The sequence below is a fragment of the Gracilinanus agilis genome, chromosome 3 (genome assembly GCF_016433145.1).
Source record: "Gracilinanus agilis isolate LMUSP501 chromosome 3, AgileGrace, whole genome shotgun sequence".
NCBI classification, from domain to species: Eukaryota; Metazoa; Chordata; class Mammalia; order Didelphimorphia; family Didelphidae; genus Gracilinanus; species Gracilinanus agilis.
Genome location: NC_058132.1, coordinates 15,399,990 through 15,407,696, shown reverse-complemented (window position 1 = coordinate 15,407,696; position 7,707 = coordinate 15,399,990).

The following is a 7,707-nucleotide window of genomic DNA, read 5'->3' as shown; positions in this document are numbered from 1 at the left end:
TCCCTCAGCCTTTCTAAGTTATGCATTATGTAGGGTTCGAATAAAGGAACAAGGAAATAGTGGCTGATTGGCCATCACCAAGACAGTATGGAGATAAGATACATAGTGGGAGAAAACTCCTCACATTAATCTTTGGATCTGAAAGGTTTCTGGTCAGGATCTGAATTAAGCATTAAACAAATCTGGTCTCTAAGCAAAAGATCTGCTTTTTTAGCTTCATAGGGCTAGGTTCGAACAACACAATACACTAAAATGTTCCCACAGTGTCATATTTTGGGCTGTGCTACAAGAAGCTTGATTTTTTTAGGCAGAGAGTACAGTAAGGCTTGAGTGGTGATGACTCTATGTCAGCTCAGTGGCATTTGTGTCATTAAATCTTGGGATTTAGCATTGAAAGGGGCACAAAATGTCACCTCATCCAACCAAGGGACAGAAAAGCAAACTGTTTTACCCTACATTATCCCACAAGTAAGTAGCAGAGGCAGCTGAGATGTAGTAAAGAAAGAAATGGATTTGGAATTTGAAGAAACTAGGCAGAAATCTATCTGCCTTACCTTAGCACAGTAAAACAGTATCCCTATAACACAAGCAACAAAGAAGCACAAGTGTTTCACACAGGGATACATGGAAGAGTTTGAAAGGGTCCAGCCAGATACTTAAGAGTCTTTGGAACCAAGTTTCTCAGTCATAAAGAAGTCTCACTTACCCTCTCTCTCCTTCCTTCTAACTAGTTCTATGGCCAAGGAATAAGAGCCAATACAGGGAACTCTAACACTTGGTCATCAGTTCCCCCCGCCCCCCCCCCACCCCATCTTATCAGGCAATCTCAGAATTAGAGAGGTTAGAGAGTTAGGGAGGCACTTGCCCTCCTTAAGGCTGTCTGTCAGCAGGAGATGCTGACTTCTTGCTCCCATGGCTCAATTGTCCTGCCTCGCTGATTGTTGGTAAGAGGCAGAAACAGACATCCCTAGCATGAATTCTATTGACCTGTGCCATGAAGCTTTTTACATTCTTGAACTCATTAGGCTGTGAGCTCTTGAAAGCAGAGGTTTTTTTTTTCTTTTTTTGCCTTTCTTTAGGTCCTCTATGTTTAACCCAGTGTCTGACATGAAATAGGTGCTTAAAAAAGATTATTTGACTTACTGAAGCTTTCCCACCAGCCTTGCATTTAGTGCCTGGAGATCCTGGTTGATATCCCCACTCCACTATTTTTTACCACCTTTCTGAACCTGGGGCAAATTGACTTACAAATTCGATTCAATGCAGGAAACATTGATTACTTCTGTAGAGTATCCCTCTGCTCTAACCCAGTTCTAGGGTTTAGTTTTGAATGATCATACTTACTAGTCCTGCCAATATGAACTATAGAAGGGCTTCTTCCATTCTTCTGAGATCTGCCCAATGTAACCTGCCACCCCCCCCCCAATATCTGTTGACATCTTGGAAGAAAGGATTTGCTTTCTGTATCCTCACCAAGTCAGAGCCCATGACTCCAGCTCTCAACCCCCATTTCTGTTCTGGCTGCAGGACTTCCACCAAGACAGCAATGCCAGCATTTCAGGCTGAACAGGTTAGAGCAGAATGAATGGCTTGCCAACTTTAGTGGAGGAGGGAAATAAAAGAGGAGAGGTGTGAATGGGAGTGATAAAAGAAAGAACTTTACAGAAAACTGATGGAACTGGATAGGGGGAAGTATAGTGCTCACAATAGTAATTGAGAAACCAACCAAAAAAAAAATACTGCACAATCATTCAACCCATGTTGAAGGCACCTGTCAAGTAATTAATTGTTTAAAAAACAACAACCACCTAACAAATTTAAATGAAAAAACTTGACACGTATAACCAGGTATTAGAGGGGGTACTGGGTCTGATCAATTTCATTTGTACGTCACCTAATCTCAATCTGCCACTTCTCTTATTTACTTTTAGCCTCATGGGCCCTAGAGTAATCTAGATGTATTTTGTGATCATTTGTTTTAAAATAATGAAGTTATGATAGCTTCTAATTAATTAAGTAGCTTGAATTCTCCCTCCTCCAATGAATTAAATATCAAGTATTTTATGAACTGGTGAATACTTTTTCCCCAATACTAATGATTCATATTTATTCATATTAAAATAGTATTAAAATTATTGAATATATTGAATTTATTAATAAAAGTCATAATAAACCTATTTACGTATATTTGTGATCTTTTCCCTTAGACTAAATAGCTTCATCTTTGATGAGTAATTGTAAGGCCTGGTATGGGAAATGGAGTGAGAGGGAACACTTTATAAATAATATCTCATTTAATCTAACATAATTCTCTTACTAAATGGAATAATAGCTAACAAGTTCAGAAGAACATGGGAAGAATTTTCCAAGAGAATGGGTGTTATTGCCATTGCCATTTCTGATATCTCTATCAACCTCACTCACTAAGGGAGTCACCTTTGAAATTCATATTATACAAATTTATCACCCAGGCTACTCTCTGACAGTGAAATCAATCAACCCCCCAGAACATTCTACTACTTCCCTTGAAGAAATTTGTATTTGGTTCTTAGTCTTTCCACCTCAATATGAGAGACTATCATGCATAGTGATGCACCCTTAAATATTCTTCCCAGTTCCCAAGGCTACTCAGTTCCTATTACCTACTCCTCTATTCCTCTCTAATACACTCTGTTTTTCATCTTCACAAAAAGATGGTCACACCCTTGATCTTGCCATCACATACAAATCTTCTCCTTCCATGTTTATGAGCTATGCACAAGTCCATTGACCGCTTATTCTTGCCCTGCCAAACCCTAATTTTGCACTACTCCCATGATCTATTGTCTTCATGTTTATTCACATAAGGGTCACCTATTGATTGAAAGAAGTTGGATAAAATCATGAAACCACAGGAAGGGTTCACTATAAATTTGTGTTCCATTATTCCAACTGAACCCTGTCTATAGTGAGTCTATCTTTCCTGTTGTTCAGTGTTTTGTTTTATTTTGAGTCATACACACTTGGGGGGTTTTCTTGGCAAAGATACTAGAGTGGTTTGCCATTTTCCTCTCCATCTCATTTTACAGATGAGGAAACTGAGGCAAACAGGATTAAGTGACTTGCTCAAGGTCACACACATAGGAAGTGTTTGAGGCAAGATTTGAACTCTCAAAGAGGAGTCTTCCTGATTCCAGGCTCAGTATTCTATTCACTGAACCACCACCTACTGGCCCTTGTCAATACTTTTAAAAACTCCCATATTAATTCACTAGCGGTAGCTTTTCCAAATCTTTCCATTCCTCTCCAAGACTCCTACAGCAACTCCCACAATCAGGCCGGCTGCTGCGAATCTTGCCTCGAATTTCACTGCTCCTTGCCCCCTCCCAGATGAAGGGGTGGCCCTTCTCCTCTGCATGCAGGAGGGATGGAATTTCATCTCATCTCTTCCCATCTCTCATCCCTCTGGGGTCTCTCTCTTCTCTCCCAACTACCTCCGGGCACATCCAAGTCTTCCCATCGTCAAAAGAAAGAAAAGGGGGCTTGATCTAAGTGCCTGTCTGCTCCCCCTGCTCCACTTTGGGGCGCATGCCTTGGGAAGGCCATGCACCCTTCGTCCTTGCAACCTCCTCTCTCCCTCTTCTCCCCTCTCTATACTCCGGCTTCTGACCTCATCTTTCCACTGAAACGCCCCGCTCCAGTTACAATGGTCTCTTAAGTGACAAATTCAATGGCCATTTCTCATTCCTCATTCTTCGTCATTCATCATTCATCCATTCACTCATTCATTCATTCATTCATTCATTCATTCATTCATTCATTCATTCATTCATTCATTCATTCATTCTGCAATTGACTACATATACTGAAAACAGGCCAATCTAGTTTTCAGCCTTGGCGTCACTCCCAGAGAACACCGGCCGGGTGCGGTCATGCCGCGCCCCCTGGTGACTGTGAGAAAGAATTCGCACCTGGCAGCCTGTTCCGGGCAGGAGAGCTGGGCTCCGGAGCATCCTGGGAAATGTAGTTCGTGGGCTGGCTTTGCGCAAGCGCAAAGCTGCATTAGGCTGGTGGGAGCCGCGCCCCTCTGTCTAGATCTTTCATCTATGTCTGCTCTTGAAATTAGTCCCCAAGGCAGCCCCTCCTGGTCGCAGTTTACCGATTTCGCTGCACCGGGAACCCGAGCTAAACCCGGAGGTGATGTGCTCATGCGTAATCTGGGGAGACTTAGAATGCTGCCGCGTCACCATGGTAACTGCTGATTTTTTGTGACGTCACCATCTTGCGCTGGTGGTCCAGGGCGAGCACCCTTTAGAAGGGATGGATGCTTGGATGCAGCTTCCCCTTCGTTTCCACCTGCCTTTCAGATATTTCGAATGGATGTTGCCCGGACATCGGAAACTCAACAGGAAAAACAAAGACAAAACAAAACAAAAACTTGCGGGGGCGGAGCGCAGAATTCATCATCTCTCTTCTGAAATTTGACGTCACTTCCTCCCTATTCCCAACCTTTCCTGTGACTATTTGGGGCATCGCAGTCCTCCCACTCCTCAAACTAACAACCCTTGAGTCATCCCGAACTGCTCACTCTCTCCATATCCAAGCTGTTGCCAAGGCCTCTTTTTAACCGTCTCTCCCATAGGTACCCTTCCCTTCTCCAACGCTGTCCCCATCCTGGTTCAGACCCTTATCACTCCCTGTCTGGATTTTTGTAGCAGTCTGCTGGCGAGTCTGCCTACCTGGAGTCTCTCCTCACTAACACATTCTGCATTGGGCTAAGACCTAAGTGATTTTTAAAACTCGGGCTTCCGTTTTCTCTTTATTCAAGCAATTTCAGGATCATTCTGTCATGTCTAGGAAGAGCTCTAATCTGGCCTGAGACACTCACTTGCTATGTAACTGTAGCCAAGTCACTTAACCCTGTTGTACTTTTTCCTTATCTGTAAAATGAGCTAGGAGAGCAGCTAGGTGGCTCCATGGAGAGAGAGAACCAGGTCTGGAGACAGGAGGTCCTGGGATCTAATGTGACTTCAGATGCGAACTAGATGTGTGACCCTGGACATGTCACTTCACCCAATTACCTAACTTTTACCAATCTTCTGCCTTGGAACCAATACTTAGTATTGATTCTAAGACAGAAGGTAAGGGGGTCTAAAAAGATGAGGGTTGGGGGATGAGCTGGAGAAGGAAATGGCAAACCACTCCAGTATCTTTGCAGAGAACACCCCAGATGGGGTCAGTTTTTTCCTATCCTGTATGTAGTGCCTCATGGTTTTGATAATTCCTCCTATGATTTGAGATCTGACAAGGCAAGCCTCCCTTTGACTTTAACTTAATGTAAGCTCTTTGAGGGCAGGTTTTGTTTCAGCCAATCAACTAATGATGCAACCTATAAGCAACTACTGTGTGCCTGGTGCTGGGGATTTAATAGAAGTTGAAACAATTTTAGGTCTCAAGGACTTTACATCCAATGGGAGGGGGACAGAGTAGATTAAATAACACACATATGTGAGAAGATTCCCAATAAATATAAAGAGAATAAATACAAAGCCACTGGTGTTGGAGAGCGCTTAGAGTGCGTGGCTCCAGTACCTTAGTGGAGAGAACATAAGGGTTAGAAAAAAAGGACTCGGGTTCAAATCCCAGATCCACACAGCTGGAAAGTGAGGAGGCAGACGGATGGGATTTCTTTCACTCTGGCTTTCTTCGGCTCCATAGGGGTGAGGGAGGGAATCCCCAGAAAAGAGTCTAAGGGAGATTCTATCCTTTGAACCTCTCAAGTTGTTTCAGTAGATTCCTAGGCTTGATTCTTACCTCTTTGGCTGGTAAGGTGGTGGAGACCTTTCCCAAAGCTTGTTGCTGTTCTCTCTCTCCAAGTTGGAAATGAAGAGTGTTCAAAAAGCCTTCTTGTGCATGGAGTGCTTGTGCTGCACATTGGAGGTAGGAGTAGGGTGAAAAAGGAAATGCATTCCAAGTTTGGAGATAATGGAGACAAGATTGAGAAAAAGACTTTAAAGAAGGGAGAGCCAGAATTGAGCACTAGGAAATACCCATAGTAAGGGAACCTGATATGAATGATAAGCCAGTAAAATGAGGCTAGGAAGGAAAGGGTCAGATAGCTAGCAGGAGAAGAAAAAATCAGTGTCAACTTAGAGAGGAGACAGTAATCAGGAGAGGTTGATCAACAGCGTCAACACTAGTAGAAAGGTTGACAAGTGTGAGGACTAAGAAAAAAAATTAGATGTGGCAATTAAGAGATTGTTGATAACATGTTTCATTCATTGTATTTGTGTCCTCTACCCAGCTAGGTGTTGTAGTGGTTAAAGCTCTGTACTCAGAGACAGAAAGACCTGAGTTCAAATCTACCCACAGGTACTAACTTACTAACTTACTAACTCTGTGACCCTGAGAAAGTCAGAGGGGCCTCTAGGTGGTACAGTGCATAAGATGCTAGTTCTAGAGTCAGGAATATTTGTGTTCAAATTTAGTTTCAGACACTTATTAACTGTGTGCCCCTGGACAAGTATTTAACCTATATCTATCTCAGTTTCCTCATCTGTAAAATGAGATAATAATGCTACCTACATCCCAGGGTTGTTGTGAGGATCATATCATTAATCATAAAGCACTTAACACAGAGCTCAGCATATAATAAGTGCTATATAAATGTTAGTTATAATTATTACTTAATTTCTGCCTGATTCAGTTTCTTCAACTATAAAATGGGGATAATAGTAGCACCTGTGCTCCCTGGTTGGTATGGGTGTCCAATGAGATAATATTCACAAAGTACCTAGCATACAGTAGGTGCTTAATACATGTTTAATGATTTTGTTTTTGTGATTAAAAAACTTAATTAAGCATCAACATAACTAATTTAATTGCTTAGTAACATATATTTTAACCTATGAAACAACTTCCTTTGCAGTCACTTCCTCTAAGTTTTCATCAGAATTCCTTCCATAACCATTCTCATTCTCTTCTCCTCTTAGATGGCCACAATTAGTGTATACATGCTTTTTTCTGGTTCAAGGAATAGTGGTAGATTTTGAGGTGGCATCTATGTGAAAATGAAGGTGATATGAAGACAGAAGACATAGATCCTTTTTAAAATATCAGTGGTTATAACATATAACATAATCATAATATTACTATTGTTTCAAGCCCCAGATGTGGCTAAACATGGGAGGTCCTGAGCTGACACCAGGAGCTCTGTGTTCTGTGGCTGAGAACAAAGGTCCCTAGAGCTGCTGGTGCTGCTTCAGGCTCTAATTCCACCCTAGGGGGGAGATCAGGACTTGAATGAAGCCATCACACTGAGTGAACATCATAGAAGTAGGGAGCCTAGTGAGGATCCACTCCACCTGTTTGAGGAAGAAGGTGAGAAGCATAGAAGATTGAGAGAGGATTGGTGGGGAAGGGGCAAGCTTTGGAGGTAGATACTGACCTTTGAAGTGTTTCATGGATCTGTGACTGAGTAGATGTGGACACTTCTTGTGATCATTGTCTCACTTATGTTCTTAATGGAAGAGACAGAAGAACATTGACAAGAATTCTAAAGACTGAAGAAGTGTGGTTAGATGAGGAGTTACATACGCTTCTAGGTCTCAAATTCAAATTTGGCCCCAGACATTTAGTTGTGTGACCCTGGGCAAGTCACTCAACTCTGTTTGCCTCAGTTTCTTCATCTGTAAAATAAACTGGAGAAGGAAATGGTAAACCATAGCA